The 16,854-nt window shown below is 42.6% G+C and overlaps 2 long non-coding RNA genes across 2 annotated transcripts in view; one reads left to right on the top strand and one right to left on the bottom strand.

The window, feature by feature from the left end:
* LOC120402981 overlaps positions 1 to 4,444 on the top strand; it is a 44,259-nt gene extending 39,815 nt beyond the window's left edge. The window contains exon 3 of the long non-coding RNA XR_005597400.1: positions 4,389 to 4,444. This is a non-coding gene — a long non-coding RNA (uncharacterized LOC120402981). The remainder of the gene's footprint in view (positions 1 to 4,388) is intronic.
* The window catches only part of LOC120402978, a 109,484-nt gene continuing 93,398 nt past the window's right edge, over positions 769 to 16,854 (bottom strand). Inside the window, exon 3 of the long non-coding RNA XR_005597395.1 lies at positions 769 to 1,176. This is a non-coding gene — a long non-coding RNA (uncharacterized LOC120402978). The remainder of the gene's footprint in view (positions 1,177 to 16,854) is intronic.

Below are 16,854 nucleotides of genomic sequence, written 5' to 3'. Positions count from 1 at the left end.
TTATTTAACTGTTAAAAGGGACAGAAACAAACGGAAATACTGCCAAATGATTTTGGTTTCATTCCTTTTGAATGCCTTCAGTTTCTGCAGCTGTGTGCTGGTTACCTAGGTAACTATAGCAGGGTGAAGTCTGGATGAGCAATCACAATAGCTGTTAGAGTTATGGGTGGAATTGGATACTACAGGTTGGTACAACTGGCTGACAGTAAGCATTCAGAATGTCATACAGGGCTAACTGATAACACAATTTAAAATTATATGTATCCATACAGAAATAATCCTCTATTTTAGAGGATTTAGTTATGTATAGTAATCTTTATAATTACATTAGACCATTAATGATCTGGTTAGGTACTTGAGTCTCCATCTTGTCCTTACTGTGTGTTCCTCAAAGATATCTGAGGTTGGCAGAGTTGTTTCTGCTCTTCGTCCTGAGGTATTGCCAGATTTGGGCCCGGAACAGTGTGTCTTAGTGGTTCAGGGATCTTTTCTAGTGAGCTCTTTCACCTTTTTGTCTTTCTTCAAACAGTACGAGGCTTTTCACTTCAAGTAGAGACATCAATGACCATCTTGTTTTCATTTTTTAAAACCATCTCTTTGTTCATTTTTTATTTAAGACAATGGCTAATTCCTTTTGTATTAATCACTCAGGTGTTGTATTGATTTTGATCTGAGATCTTACAGAATTTGAGATACTACAGGATTTCCAGATGTAAGCGCTGTAGAAGTAAACAAGTAAATAAAATGTAAACTAAAAATAAGTACTAATGGAGTTGAAACTTTTGGTTTATAATGGTTCCTTTCCTTATATATTAAGAATCATTGTCCTCAGAGCATCTGAATTCTTCTTGAGATATAGTTCAGCTGATTGTAGAAGGGTTACACATGCAAAAAGAGAAAAAGAAGGAAGAGCATGTGGAGCCAGCCAGTCTTGCAAGTTTCATAGTTAGTGGTGAGGCAGTGTGGTCCAATAGCTAAGGCTCTAGACTGAGATTTGAGAGTCCTGGATTCTAGTCCCAGCATCCCATTGACTTTGGGTAAATCACTTCATCTCGGTTCTGTTTTCCTTCCCACTTTCAGTCTGCCCTTTCTACTTAGATTGCAGATGCATTGGAGCAGAGACCCTCTCTTCCTAAGTATTTGCGCAATGAACTTGATTGGGGTTTTCAAGCACTGCTGTAATACAAATAGTAATAATTTAGTTAGCAGAAGAGCATGCATAATGTTGCCCATATTTCAGTTGAATGGCTGAGCGAAACACTGTATGGGAATTTTCTGATTTGTCAGGGATTCTTACATCAGCAGTGTGTGGTGGGTTACTAGCAAAGAAAACAATCTTTGTCTTTTTTGCATGTTAAAATCTCTACCTCTCTCTAAAACAGAGATGTAATGATATTTTACAGATGCCAAAATTCACTGATTTTATTTAATTGCTTTTGGCACCATTTAACTAGCTTGTTTTATATATAGCTAATTTAATTTTTAAATGAGCTCAGTACAGTGTTGTAATGAAAGTCTAGTTAAATTCAACATACGCTATTGTTAAAATGGGTGGAATATGCATATACCAGATCTCAAGCTGAAGTTAAGCCTGAAAACCAACCTGTGCATGGAAATTATATGTTGATGTTTGCCATTGCCCTGTAGTTGCTGGGAGCTGGAGGGAGGGAAGAAGTAGGATTGCAAGGTAAGAAGAAATAACATGTGCTTTGCAGATATCAGATTCTTACTAAATGATAAAAATATATACAGTAGATTCTGATGGCAGAGGCAATTATTATGGGCAGAAGTGACAATGCACAGCACAGTTACCTCTCCATCTAGTAGCCTGAATTTTACATCACCATAAGTACTGACAGCCAGGGTTCAAACTTATGGGGCCAGATTTGCTGTCTCTGCTACTGCAGCACGCTACAGAAGAAATACTCTGGTGTAGCCTGGCAATCTTATAGATGGGGCTTGGACAAGGGGAAACATTGATTCCAATGGGAGCCATGATCAAGGTTTAAAGCTGCCTTTTTTTGGTGGAGAGCAGCAATAGTACCAATGTCTTTGCTCTAGGGCTGAATCCCTGCTTAGATATAGGGAGTAAAAATTGCACATCAATGCACTCCTCAGAAATGAAACAAGCCCTTGATGTTATCATACAATGAGACTTTGTAAGTGCACTTACAAGAAAATATACACTTAATGTTCCACGTTCTGGTTGATCTTTGAACTGGAGCGAGTGTAGCTGTTGCTAGCACTATCTAGTGATGGAAAGGTAGAACTGAAAATGATTCTTGTTAATTTATGCCAAATAATAAGTTATACCTGTTATTATGCCAAATAAAGATATGATGGAAGCAAATGTACGGTTACTGTTCTATTCTTTGATTTAGTGATTACAAACTAAGGTGTTTGTAAAAGAGTTGTGTGTGTTTGAATTTTTTGTTTGTCTTTCATAGATTTATAGGCCAGAAGGGACCATTGTGATTTACTAATCTGACATGCTGTATAACTGAGGCCTTAGAAGTTCCCCCAAATTATTCCTTTTGAGGTAGAGCATATCCTTTTTAAAAAATACAATCTTGATATTAAAATTGCCACTCAGAAAGAATCCACCACACCCATTGGTATATTGTTCAAATGGTTAATTATCCTCACTGTTAAAAATGTATGCCTTATTTCTAGTCTGAATTTGTCTAGCTTCAACTTCCAGCCATTGAATCTTGTTATACCTTTGTCTATTAGATCGAAGAGCTCATTATCAAATATTTGTTTCCTATGTAGATACTTACAGACTGTGATCAAATCACCCCTTAACCTTCTGTCTGGTAAGCTAAATAGATTGAGCTCCTTGAGTCTATCACTACAAAGGCATATTTTATAATCCTTCAGTCATTCTCATGGCTCTTCTTGGAACTGTCTCCGATTTATCAACATTCTTCTTGCATTAAATATATATCGCTGGCAACTAGTACAAAAAATTTAATGGGGCTAGCTGTCCTAGAGCATCGCTACTGACTCCTCTTCCCACACCATTTACCCTCCCAGTGTAGGCCAACCAGATACTTGAGGTGAAATAGCTAGGATGCTGGTTGGGGTCTCACAGAGAAGTGCTTTGGTGAGAATGAGAAAGGTTGGTTGTGAAGTGGGAAGAAGTGGGGCTCCCTCTTCCCTGTCCCATCTCCCCATCCCTTTTCAGAATGATTATCTGTCAAAATAAAAATTCATATTGTTAAAATATAACAGTGGCTTTCCTGTATTATCTAAAGGAGTTAGTCATTGCAACCAAGGGAGAGACAACTGCCAGTTTCTTTAGCAATCTCTTAATCATCACACATTTATATATTGACTATAATAGAAGGGAATATTGGAGGGACAGCATGTCAGAAGAGAGGGAATAGCTCTTAAAATAGGGAGCGAGGAAAGCCCTATAAGCGGGGAAGGTGAAAAGAGGCAAAAGAAGGGGATCCTGTCAAATGGAAAGGAAGGGAGGAGGAGAATAGGTTTCCATGGTGGGGAGGGAAGAAAGGGTTTGTGGAATCTCAAGCTAGAGTGTAGCAATGGTGCCAGAGGCACTAGTAGCCAAATACTTAGAAGGGCTCATGGTGTGGAAGAATCATTTACTGTGGAAGCAAATGTAACCCATGGGAAGCTCATCTTGGTTCCTGGATGTCTCTGTGCTGGTGACTCAGGGAGAGGCACCCTGACCCTGGCAGGCAGGGGGTGGGGGTGGGCTAAGGCAGCCTCAGAGTCTGCTATGCAACCGAGGGGGAGAAAGGAGAGCCATCATATCAAATAATAGTGGCCTCTGTCGGCTGGGGAGTGGGGAAGGGGGAATAGCAGAGTGCCTGGCTGGCTACCAGCTCACTTGCTCAGAGGAGAAGCAGTTCCTGAGAGAAAGAAGGGCATTAGAGTCAAATGATTGACAGGAAAAAGCCAGGGAAATCAGAGCTAGCCTCACAAGTAAGGAAGGTGCTCGGTGAGAAGCCTGCCCTAGGAGCACTGTGAGAGGGGGAGAAGCCATTTTGGAGATGTTTGGAGCCAGCCACCGAAAGGGTAAAATTTACTGTTAGTGAGCTCATTAGTCCCAGGCTGGCATGCAGGGTTCCTCCTGAGAATTGGCTTTGGGGTACCTGGAAGCAATCTCTCTCATCTTGGTGCTTTCCTCTTCAAGGTGACTCCCAGTGAATAGAAATTTGTTGGGAAAACTCCTTATGCAGCCAGGCTGAGTTAGTGCTTCAGGTCCCTAGATAAATCGGTCACCATGTGGCAAGTACTACTCTGACTACTAGTTCGGCTGCCAGCCTACTGTAATTGTATGTAAACACTAAGGTAAGAGTGTAAGAGATTAAGAGTTAGAATAGTTATAATCTGCACCTGATCCCTGTGTCCCTTTACAGTAAGGGGTACTCTTGGGAAAAGAAGCAGCCTAATTTCTGCATGAAGAGGATACCTGCCCCTCTGCAGTTACTGAGGAGTCCGGATTCAGCTCTGAACCTGAGGATCATTCGCGGAGTTGTGAGTGCACCATCTTTTAGTTAGCTAGTCTGGGAAACTTTTGGGGACATTCCCTATTCCCCAAACTGTGTTTGCAAACAGTGGGGTAAGAATTTAGGGATTTTATTACCTACTGTCTATTAAAGCTGTTGGAGGGACTTACCATCTTATCTCAGGTGTGACTCTTTAGGGCCATACTGAACCACATCAGCCAAATTATTCCTGCTATATTAGGTCATGTGACTGGGATTTTTAGGGAAATTAATGTGTATTATCAGCACTGGGAGGGCATGGGTGACCCTGAGAGTATTGGTAACTGAGAGGAGAGTGTGTGTGTGTGTTGTTACTGTTATTATTGAAGAGCAGACAGTGTGCTCAGTACCACATAAGACACTAAATTCTGATGATTCCTGCCCTGAAATGTTTACAGGCTGAGTAAGACAAGCCAGGTGGGATGTATTGGGAAGCTCAGAGAAGGAAATAGTGTTTTTTAGATATTTCTTGTTAATTTGCATGTTGTAACATTTCAACATTTGTTTTCATCCCAAATTGGGACAAAAAAATGAAATTTCAAAAATGTTTGTGGAATGGAAATTGTGAAAAATGTTGATTTGGAAATGGCTAAATGTTTTGTTTTGACATTTTCGATCTTTTGACATTCTCAGAATCTAAATCGTTCATTTCAGTTTGTTTAAATGACTCAAAACACTTCATTTTTAAGTCAGTTCAACAATAAACTTCATTTTTTATTGTTTTTTTGCATCATGGGAGATGTAGTTTGGGAACCTCATGCCCCCATTCTCATCTATGGGCCAAAGTACCGGGCCAGACAACATCTCCCATGATGCACTACACAGAGTTTGGTCAGAGGGAAATGTGCATTGTATAATGGGAGATGTAATCTTCCAGAGGGCTCAACCCAGAGGAGAGAATGAGGGCCCAAACTACACCTCCTAGAAGGCAATGCATGGACAGGAAAATGCAATTTAATGTTTTATTGAATTAATTTGGAAAAAAATGTTTTGGTCATTTCAACCCAACACAAAATATTTTTCAATTTTCCCCACAGAAAACTGAATGTTTTTGGTAAGATTGAGATTTTCCCACAGGTTTCTGTTTTGCAGGAAATGTATTTTCTCAAGCAGGTCTACTTATATTACTGCTAGCTCCTTTTAGCTCTAGCAGCTAACTAGTAATCTGGGCCTTGCTATGTTGTTTCCATTAGGAGAAATTGATTCTATGAGTCAGGCATTTCTTTGGTGCAACTCTGTTTATTTACGAAGTATGTATAAAAAGTCCTGTTTCTCTGAACCCAGTAGGAACAAACAATAGGAGGCAGTTTCCTTGTTCACAATTCCAAGCATGCCTTTCCAGCTAGCATTCTACCCTAAAGAAACACTTTTTGTTGGCTTCCTCTCAGAGCCACAAGTGTTTCTCTGGGTTTCTCCTAGTTTTTCTGATTGCATTCTACTTCTGAAACACACAGACACACACAGCTGCAATCCAGTCAGTGTTCCTTCATTTTCAATCAGTTCCCAGTCACTCCGAGCAGCACCCAGAAACTCCTCTTTGGACCCTGAGTCTGGTCTTGCTCAGCCTTCCTCGTGGCCAGTGTCTTGGGTGGTGGCATCTACTGTTTCAGCTATCTTACTCCATAATGAACTTAATTACTTCTTCAATTTAGCCAGAATGAAGGGCAGCTAGCATGCCCATCAGCTTCAGTAAGGTCTGTGATTGTCCAGAGATGAAAGATACGCTTCCTGGCAGCTACCAACACTGTTCAGTGTAACAACACCCTTTATCTCTTCTCCTCCCATCGTTCTGATGGAGTCCACTTGCGACCATAGGCGCCGACTTATATGGGGCTCTGGGGCTTTAGCCCCATGAATAAATCCCAAGCAGGGGCTCTGCCCCACCAATGTTTTTTCTCCCCTGCTTGGAGCGCCCCCCCGCCGCCGCCGCCAGGGCTGCCCAGAGCCCTTTAAATCCCAGCCGCGGCTGGGAATCAGAGGGCTCTGGGCTGCCTGCTGCAGCGGGAAGCCCAGAGCCCTCTGATTCCCGGCTGCGGCTGGGATTTAAAAGGCTCTGGGCTCCCCGCGGTTGCAGGCAGCCCAGAGCCCTCTGATTCCCGGCCGCGGCTGGGATTTAAAAGGCTCTGGGCTCCCCGCGGTTGCAGGCAGCCCAGAGCCCTCTGATTCCCGGCCGCGGCTGGGATTTAAAAGGCTCTGGGCTGCCCGCCGCAGCAGGCAGCCCAGAGCCCTCTGATTCACGGCGGTGGCTGGGACTTAAAAGGCTCTGGGCTGCCCGCCGCAGCAGACAGCCCAGAGCCCTCTGATTCCCGGCTGCGGCTGGGATTTAAAGGGCTCTGGGCTCCCCGCCGCAGCGGGAAGCCCAGAGCCCTCTGATTCCCGGCTGCGGCTGGGATTTAAAAGGCTCTGGGCTCCCCGCGTTTGCAGGCAGCCCAGAGCCCTTTAAATCCCAGCCGCGGCTGGGATTTAAAAGGCTCTGCGCTCCCCGCGGTTGCAGGCAGCCCAGAGCCCTTTAAATCCCAGCCGCGGCTGGGATTTAAAACGCTCTGGGCTGCCGTCCGCAGCGGGCAGCCCAGAGCCCTCGGATTCCCGGCCGCGGCTGTCTGGGCTGCCCGCCGCGGCGGGGAGCCCAGAGCCCTCTGATTCCCGGCCGCGGCTGGGATTTTAAAAGCTCTGTGCTCCCCGCGGGTGCAGGCAGCCCAGAGCCCTTTAAATCCCTGCCGCGGCTGAGTTTTTAAGGGCTGCGGGCTCCCCGCGGTTGCAGGCAGCCCAGAGCCCTTTAAATCCCAGCAGCGGCTGAGATTTAAAGGGTTCTGGGCTCCCCGCCGCAGCGGGCAGCCCAGAGCCCTCTGATTCCCGGCCCCGGCTGGGATTTAAAAGGCTCTGGGCTCCCTGCGGTTGCAGGCAGCCCAGAGTCCTCTGACTCCCAGCCGGGGCTGGGATTTAAAGGGCTCTGGGATCCCCGCGGCTGCCAGCAGCCCAGAGCCCTTTGAATCCCAGCCTCTGTCCGCTGATTGCCCCCTCCCCAGACCCCTGCCCCAACTGCCCCCCAGAACCTCCACCCCCTATCTAAGCCCCACTGGGCCTTGTTGCCCCAATACCCCTCCCGAGACCCCTGCCCCTAACTGCCCCTTGGGACCTCAGCCCCTATCTAAGCCTCCCTTCTCCTTGTCCCCAACTGCCCCCTCCTGAGACCCCACCCAACTTCCCCCCCCAGGACCGCACCCCCTACCTGTCCCCTGATAAACCTCTTAGACTCCCATGCCTATCCAATTGCTGCCTGTCCCCTGACTGCCCCTTCGAACCTCTGCCCCATCCAACTCCCCCTGCTCCTTGTCCCTTGACTGCCCCCCGGAACTCCCTACCTCTTCTCCAACCCCCAAACTGCTTACTGTGCCACTCAGACCAGCGTATCTGGCTCCATGCAGCTCCAGACAGTTGCTGCCATGCTCCCCCATGGAGCCCACAGCCCTCTCCCACCCCCAGCACCTGCCTTCCAGATTTGAACACCTCAAAATTCAGGAGTGCTCAAGCTCGGTTTGGGCAGCTTTTACTTCATTTCTCCCAAATCAGTTTCCCCTGCAAGGTGCCAACTGAAGGTGTTGGAGAACAGAGAGATCAGGTGGCCTCCTAATGCCTGGAAAAGAGACAAAGGCCGGAGGAGGGAGTGTCAGTGCCTGTGCGGACTTCTGGGAAGTGCACGGTGTGGAAGGGGATGCTGTGATGCTTTGGAACATCTCCATACAAAGCCAGTCAGGACTCTGGGGGAGCCTCCTCTCTCGGAGCATACTGTCTCCAGGGCAAGAAGCTTACACCTTCCTGGGTCTGACCTCGGAGCATTCAGCATGCCCTTCCACGTCATGCACTTTCCAAAGTGAGTCTGCCCAGGCTGGTCCTGGGGCAACCAGAGGTCGCTGCACCCCAACTCTGCAGTCAGATGTGACTCTCAGCCAGACAGTAAAACAGAAGGTTTATTAGATGACGGGAACACAGTTTAAACAGAGCTTGTTGGTACAGAAAACAGAACCCCTCTGTCAGGTCCATCTTGGGGGGTGGGGAGCCCAGAACCAAGTTCTGGGTCTCTCCCAATTTCCCCAGCCAGCTCCAAACTGACACTCCCTCCTCTGGCCTCTGTGTCTCTTCTGGACAAGGAGGCCACCTGATCTCTTTGTCCCCAACACCTTCAGTTGGCATCTTGCAGGGGAAACTGAGGCACCCACACAGTATTCAGAGAAAATATTAAGAACATTCCCACTTCATCACAACAGATGCAACAAAATATAATACTGTATATTGAAGTAGGCAAGTGCTGCTTCTGACTTTCCACTTTTAATTGACCCTTGTAATCTTGTGGCACTGACGCGTTGTAGCTTCATTTTATATCGGCTTACAGGGCGGGAGCGGGGGGGCACCACCATTTTGGGCCCCACCAAAAATTATACAAACCTGCCGCCTATGCTTGCGACAGTCTCTTGGCCTGCCTTAAAATTTGTAACAATCCTTTTTGTGGTCAGTTTTAACACAGTACCAGCATTTGTCTGAACTGTTTCCTTTAATTTTTGCATTACTGCCATTTCCCTTGTTTTACAAACCAAAATTATCTAATTGTTCAATAGTCAGATTAGAATTGCGTCATTCATCATACATACAGATTAGACACAAAGCTGTACTTGCAGGGTTCATGGTGATCAGCTTTCATCTTCCTCACTAGCAGCTGCTACCTCTTCCGATGAACTTCTGCAAGGAAAGATCCACATTCTGGGGCAAATTCCAGAGCCTCTCAGAGTGTCTTTGGTCTCCTTTTCCTGATCTTGAACTGCAAGTCCAAGACCAGCTGAGCATCTATAAATTGGTCCATCACCACTTTATCCTGGAAGGCCACGGTGGTAGCTGGATAGGGTGACCAGATGTCCCGATTTTATAGGGACAGTCCCGATTTTTGGGTCTTTTTCTTATATAGGCTCCTATTACCCCCCACCCCTGTCCCAATTTTTCACATTTGCTGTCTGGTCACCTTATAGCTGGGTATGCCATTAACCACAAGCCTCCACAAGTCCTCTGACAGTTCAGGTGGGGTTTCTTCTTTTCCTCTCTTTACAGCTTTTAACTATGCCATGGGCAGCTCATATTGATGGTTAGTTCCAAAGTGCACCTCAAGGGCTTCTGCAAGGTCTGAATGACTCAGTCTCTTTTCTGGGGGTAAATTCTGCAGAGCTGGGCCACCCAGAGCTGCTAGCCCCCTTTCTGTCCCTCTTCCCAGCTATTCATTTTTGAGTTGAGACAAATAAGTTTTTTAGGGTGTATTTGGCATTGTTTGAGCTGGGACAGCCCTACCACTTCCCTCTGGGTCTCTGTGGGTTACAGTGTGGTAGAAAACTGTTGTAAATGTTCGATCTTACCCAAGTACTCTGGCTGGCTCAATTTCCATTCAGGTGGCTGCCTTTCACTGTGGTCTGTGATCCTTTGATTTCCTTCTGTAGATGAATTTTCAGCTCTGTAAGTCCTTGCTGCAGCTCGTCACAGTTGGCAAATTCCAGATTGGCTAAAGCTTGCCTAGTCTCCACTATTTCATGGAAGAACTTCTGGTCTATGGCAGCCAGATTTCTGGTCACCTCATCAATCTGTTTTACCATTCCAACCTGGGAGTTCTGCACTTGGGCTTCCCAATATGCCTGGACATTTTGTAGTTGTTGCTCCAACAGAGATTTCACCATTGTCTGCAAGTCCTCTCTGAGCCCTTTCTGGCAAACCTCCAGATGCTACTTTAAATCATTTTAAGGAACCTTCAGCTCCTCATTTAGGTCTTGCTTTAAATCCTGCTGGCCATTTTTTATTTCTGCAGCACCTCCATTATTTGTTCCACCTTGGTTCAACAGCAACACTGGTCACAGTCTCTCTCCTTGGAAACTGGATCCTATCCCTAGCACCAGTGTTGCCTGGGCCGCTAGTCAAATTTCAGGGGCCTGGGTATGTTCCAGTTGGAAGTAGAAAATGATGGAGTCTGGTATTTCCTTTGATGCAGGTTTGTTTATTTACAAAGAATGTACAAAGTCCTATGTCTCTGAATGCAGAAGGAACCAAGAACAAAAGGAACAGTTTTTTAGCTTACAGTCTCAAAACCTCTTTAGCCATCAGACCCAAAAGCTCTCTTTCTCTACCTTTTTCCAGGGTTAAACTGTGCTCAAAGGCTACTAGACTTTCTGTTTTTTAACTCTGCCTCTCTCTGTCTTCTTGTCTGTGACCTCAGTATCTGCATGGTCTCTTGGGGTATGTCTACATTGCAATAAAACACACATGACTGGCGCATGTCAGCTGACTCCGGCTCGTGGGGCTCTGGCCGCAGGGGCTATAAAACTGCAGTGTAGATGTTCTGGCTTGGTCTGGAATCTGGGATCTTAGGATCCCAGAGCCTGGGCTCCAGCCTGAGCCCAAACATCTACAATGCAGTTTTATAGTCCTGCAGACCGAGCCCTGCGAGCCCAGTGAGTTGACATAGGCCAGCTGCAAGTGTTCTATTGCAGTAGACATACCCTCACACACTTACCCAAAGCAATATGCAGCCCAAAAGTTCCTAGGCGAGTCACACACATCTTGTCTTAGGTAGGGCTTACGTTTACACTTATGTTAATTGAAAGGTGAGTTCACACCTACCAACCTCAATGGGCTTTTATTTTAACTCAACCATAACAAGACTTCACCTAGCTCATGACAATACTTTTAAAATATATTTAAGGAACATATTTAAATATTTGACAGGACAATATTTATTAACTAGTAAGGCTTATGTACTGAGTTGGGTTTGAAGGAGAGAGGGGTTTGAGTGAAGCGGGAATGGACATTTTGGAGTTTTGTTTGGAGCAGTTTGCAGGGTTAGCTGCTGGGGTTAGTTTAGTTTTTTAGTCTTATTTCAAAGGTGTTGTAAGTATTAGATAGGCACCATTCGATACATATATTTTATAAACCCCAATACGTCAATAAACAAAACAACCAATGAAAATTGCAATCGCCATGTTCTAGCAAAAAGACAATAAAAAGTAATTTAAAATGTGAAGAACCCCCACGATTGAAACTTGCTGATGTAATTAAAATAACATTCTGCTATTTTTTTAGAATCTGTGACATTCAAACTCCAAATATGATTGTATCAGTTTCATTTAAATGAGGCTATGCACACATTATGCTGCAATTGACAAGACTGCATAGAAAATAATAAAGGAAAAATTGCATTAAGAGGAAACTCTGTAGTGAATTTTATTATGATGTAATTGATATTCAGTATATTAAATGGAAGTTATTAACTAGCATGATATAAATTCACTAGCTAAAAGCCTGTTTATTTCCTAAGAGCCAGATTGTGATACCCTTGCTCACATTCAAAAGTACCTTACATAGCAAGCAGACTTGTTGAAATCAGTAAGACCATTTGTTGAGTAAGGTATTACTCATTGTGGGTAAGGGTATCACAGTCTGGCCCTAAACTTTTAGTACTAATTCTTCTGATAAGGAAAAGCCAAAAATAAAATCACAGACTATGTTTTCAGGGATGGCTAGAGGGTAAGACCACTAATATTTATCCTGGAAAATAATTTCTGATAATTGCATGCATATTTGTGTTGCTTTATTTTTAGAAAAATAAGAATTAATAGTTCATACAAAAAGAGCATCTTATTCTAATAATTACATATGCCTTAAAGTAGTACAAAACATAAATTTTTTCTTAAGAAATTAATATACCAAAATATATTATAACTGGTGCTTGAACTGACTCTGAGAGTATCCATTCCCAGAATGAATATAGAGCACTTAAAATATTATTGAAAATTCAATAATAACATTATTTTTTAAAAACAATTATTTACTCACTGAACACTATATAAATGATGTACAGTCTATGCACAGTAAAGCCCAGGAGTGAAATTGTGGCCTCATTGAAGTGAATGGAAAAACTGTTACTGACTCGAAAGGGCCAGCATGATTTTGTGCTATATGATTTTATGAAATGAAGATAAGATTTCAGTACATACCCTCAGAGAAGAGAACTACAATACAGAATACTCTTCTCTATGAAATCGTAGGCTTTTGTTCTAAACTTCCAATTTTCATCTGTTTTAACTGCCTCACCATCTCTTTCTGATGAATGCCAGCTGCTTGGGTAATTTGCTCTGACCAAGTCTGTGTCTGTGAGATCTTAAGTAGAATAATAATTTGCATATCTAAGAATCCTGAGGACAGAATATAGCATTATAGTTTTTTCTGGGCTGGGCCCAGAGAGATGTTTTAAGTGGGATAATTTTACATGTACCTGTAATAATTTTTAAATTAAAAAACTTTAAAGAAGTGTTAATTAGTTAAAATGAAGACTGCCAATTTGGGATTAGTGTGTAGTTTACCCATTTTAACACTCCCCTTCCCCCCACAAAAAAGTCTATGGATGCCCATTCTCTTCTTCTCTCAAACAGGTTTTGAAAAGCATCTTCAGTAAAAATTACTACAAACGTTACTACAAAAATGATAACTGACTAGAACAGAGACTCAAAAATATTCAGGGTTGGTTTTTTTATGCTTGATTTCTACCGCTAATAAGAGAAACCTATCAGCACTTAAAAACATATGACTCTAACAGAACATCAGTTTCAGTTGATATTTTGCATCACTTTTGTGACTGCTAAAATTATCATTCAAGTGAAATTAAAGTAGAATATAAAGGAACACTTACTGACAAAAATATACACAATTACATACACATGCACTCAGATGCCCCTACAAATGTATTCAAATGGCCTGCGGTTGATTTAGGGTTGATATATTTGGAACCATTTTCAAATCTGCATGCATGCAAGGCCTCCTTTTAGATGGCAAGACTGTAAGGTTAAATGAAACACTTCTCTTTTGGTTATGCTGAGGAACAGTAGTAAATGGAAAATGATCACCCTTCCTTTTCCCCATCTTAACACTTTATTTGAAAAAATATTTAAACTAATTTACAATTAGCTGTTAAATATGATTGTTTTACGTACATCTAATCAACTTAGTGCAATTCATATGTTGAAAGAGCGGTAATACTAAGTGAAAGTATTTACTTTGGTTTGTACAAACTTCAAAGCAAACTATAATGAACCCAAACGGGAAGTAAGTTAGTGCTAGGGCAAATAACACTGGTATGTCTTAACATAGTGAACTCTAGCTTGGCTTGTGTGGTTACTAAAATTCAAATTTTAAAAATGGAATTTGAATATTAAAGCAATTTTTGTAGCTGTTACTGCTGAGCTTTAGACCAACAGCATTATCCATAATCAATGGTTTTCACTTTTTACAGTTCTATAAATGGTGTGGACCTAAATTCACATTCCTTAATATGTCTCCTTCAGTTAAATTTCACATGATTAATCTAACTAAATAAAGTGAAAACTGAGAGGAATTCTACACGATGTATAAAGCTAATCTCTAAAGTCAGCTTTTAAATGCCTAAGGTGAATAACTTTATACAGAATTGCAAGCCGTGGATTTATAACATTGATAGACTGTGTGTCCCAATGACAAGATCTTTTGTTTTCTCTGACTTTCCATAAAAACAGCTTCTTCCAGTACTCTGGTTCAATGTTCATTTCCTAATATTCCTCCCATTCGGGGATAAAATCTGACTGTCCTATCTGGTAACTTGGTTTAGTGGTCAATATACAAAAATCTCAAGTCCAGCGGCTTTCCCCCTCCTTTGTTTTTCCCTCCCCTCCCAGCAAAAAAATAAAAATAAATTGCTGATAAAGTCCAGTCTGATATGGCAAAGATATCTCCTTGTTGTCTAAAATCTATACTGTGAGAGAGTCTAAACATTCACAAATGAATTTTGACTTTGATCATTAAAAATAATGGTTGGAATTGTACATTGTGAATACATTAGATTTATACAGACAAAACATGCATGAAGTGCAATTACTGCTAGTGTTGCTATATTAGTATGAATGTTAATAGCATGTTTGTTTTTGAAATGGTTATGCATTCTGATAAATGTCTGCTTTAATCTAGTCATCTGTGTGTCACTTGTCTAAGTACTCTAATTTAAGATGCCATATCCCTTCTTGTAGCAATAAAGGGGCAAAGCAACATTAATATTAAATAATTAGAAAAACAAAAGGAGAATGATTAAACATATTTACATAATTGAAATAACACTGAGTCGCAGTGGGAAATCGGGACAATGTTGTCTCCTTTCAAAGTAATTCATAATTCAGATTTTTAATTATGGCATATTCATTCATTTAAAGATGATTCTGGATGAGAGGGCCACTAATGAAATACAATCATTAGCATCTAAACAAAGTAATTTAGAAAGTCTCCTTTAGGGGAAAAAAATTCTAGAACATCATCAATCACAGAAGATATGCAAAAACAAGCAATTAAACCACACACAAGAACTACAACAACCTTATATATTAGTAATGTACACATGAAAACATAACTGATTACAATGATTAGAGTAGGATAGTGTGGTTAATTTGTACGTTATGCAGCTATTCCATGGGAGAATGTACCAGGACAGACACATCATACATGAAATTAACTTCATGGCATTGATAGATGTTTTCAATAAATTTCTACATTTTTGGTCAATGCCAAGGTGTCAGTATAAAAATCCTGTGATTAAAATCTGGAGTTTTGTTCAAGCAGCATAATGCCCCATTTTGGATCAGACACCCCTCCCCCCCCAGTTCTCTTGTATTTGATTTGGATAAACTGCACAATGTGGGATTAGCAAATTATTTCATGAGAGAAGCAGGTGCTGCATTAGTTTCTCATTAGTTACTCAAATCCTGCTTTGGGCTTATAGCAACAAAGTGCTTACAGACCTAATGGGTCAGTGATTTACAGGAGCTCCTTCCACATACACAATTACAGTTCATTACACATCAGCAGCACTAAATGGACAGTGTAATTCTGCCTGACTTTTAATGCCTGTGTACAGTGTCCTGTTAAATGGACACACAACGGGAATGGTTAAACACTTCCCCTTCAGGCTGAATTGTAATCTTGTTGAACACCTACACCACTTCCTCCTGCTGATTTTTTAAAAAGAAGGGTTGAACTAGTAGTAGCGTGGAGAAAAAAAAATTAAACAAACCACCTTGCTAAGTAAGGCTAGAACCTTTGGTGTAGTCAGTGCTGCCTTTGATAACTACCAGGCTCAGAAGCCAAAATATGTTCTATTGAGTACTCAAAGGATAAAAATACTGGTTAATTTTCAACAGTGCTCCTTCATTTGACTTTACAATTTATAGCAGTGAACATTAATGCAAGAATAGCTTGGTCGAGGAGGAGTTTAAAATTAGAGCACCTCTTCTCATTAGCCCCAGCAGCCTGACCCAGGGTGAACTGAGAAGTAATTTGCTGCCAGATCCTCATTTTGCTTCTGTTATCACTCCTTATAAACGAAGCGCGGCAATTTATTGTAGCACCTCGAGGAGTCAAGAACATAATGTGTAAAACACATACAAAAAAAATCTTTCTTCACTTTCATTAACACTCAGCACATAGAGACTGTTCATTTTTCACTCTAATGAAGGGAGGGGGGAAGGGGGATCTTGAATCTAAAGCTTTCCATCATGTGAAGAAGTCCTCTTCAGGCCATTAGACAGAAGCTGAGTTGGACTGAAGAAAGGTCATTGACAAGAAACAGAGAATGGCAATATGAGGAAAAATAGAAAATGGATAAAAGAAGAGACTATAGAAAGCTCAGAGAATGGAAAGTACATTTTCTGCATCAGTGATCAACCCTTCTTGTCTCTATGTGCATTTTCTGTTGTCGGTGAAGAAAAGAATATCTGGCTTTTTATTTTAGCTGGGAATTGCCATAGTGTTTGGTCAATTCTCATTTCTTCACCCTTGATCTGACCCTTATAGGAGGTATTAAAAGGCTTATTTTAAGGGAGCATTGTCTGTTGTCCAGCTCTTCATTTTGCTCTTTTAAAGTAAAAAACGCAGTGTAGTAGATTTTAATGTAATTATGTAACTGACAATTTCCTCTTAGGGAAATCTTTTGTGTTTCTCTGATTAACAGGTTGTTTTTTATAGCTTTCTAACACTCAGGGGCGGCTCTAGGATTTGCGCCGCTCCAAGCAGGGCGGCACGCCGCGGGGGGCGCTCTGGCGGTCGCCGGTCCCGCGGCTCCGGTGGACCTCCTGCAGATGTGCCTGCGGAGGGTCCGCTGGTCCCGCGGCTGCGGTGGACCTCCCACAGGCACGCCTGCGGATGCTCCACTGGAGCCGCGGGACCAGCGGACCCTCCGCAGGGACGTCTGCGGGAGGTCCACCGGAGCCGCCTGCTGCCCTCCCGCAGGACGCCACCC

Source organism: Mauremys reevesii, linkage group 4 (assembly GCF_016161935.1).
Source record: "Mauremys reevesii isolate NIE-2019 linkage group 4, ASM1616193v1, whole genome shotgun sequence".
Taxonomy (NCBI): Eukaryota; Metazoa; Chordata; order Testudines; family Geoemydidae; genus Mauremys; species Mauremys reevesii.
Note: the sequence above shows the minus strand (reverse complement) of the source record. Positions and strands in the feature narration are given on the sequence as shown.